Below are 252 nucleotides of genomic sequence, written 5' to 3' on the forward strand. Positions count from 1 at the left end.
ACAAAGTTTCAGAAGAAACATGTTCAACAAGACCCCCTCCAAAAAACACAATCATACACAGTTTTCCCACTTGTTCGAGGGAAAAAAAACTCCAACTCAGTCATCCTACTCCTAAGTTCTAACCTTGGGGTGAACACTTTTACTCATCACAGCAACATATACCCGTCCACGATAATATATACATTCAGTTATTATTAATTCTTTAGATAAAACATGTTAAATATCCGAAGCAAAAGAGTCTTTCTATCTCAC

This window comes from Miscanthus floridulus, chromosome 7 (assembly GCF_019320115.1).
Source record: "Miscanthus floridulus cultivar M001 chromosome 7, ASM1932011v1, whole genome shotgun sequence".
Taxonomy (NCBI): Eukaryota; Viridiplantae; Streptophyta; class Magnoliopsida; order Poales; family Poaceae; genus Miscanthus; species Miscanthus floridulus.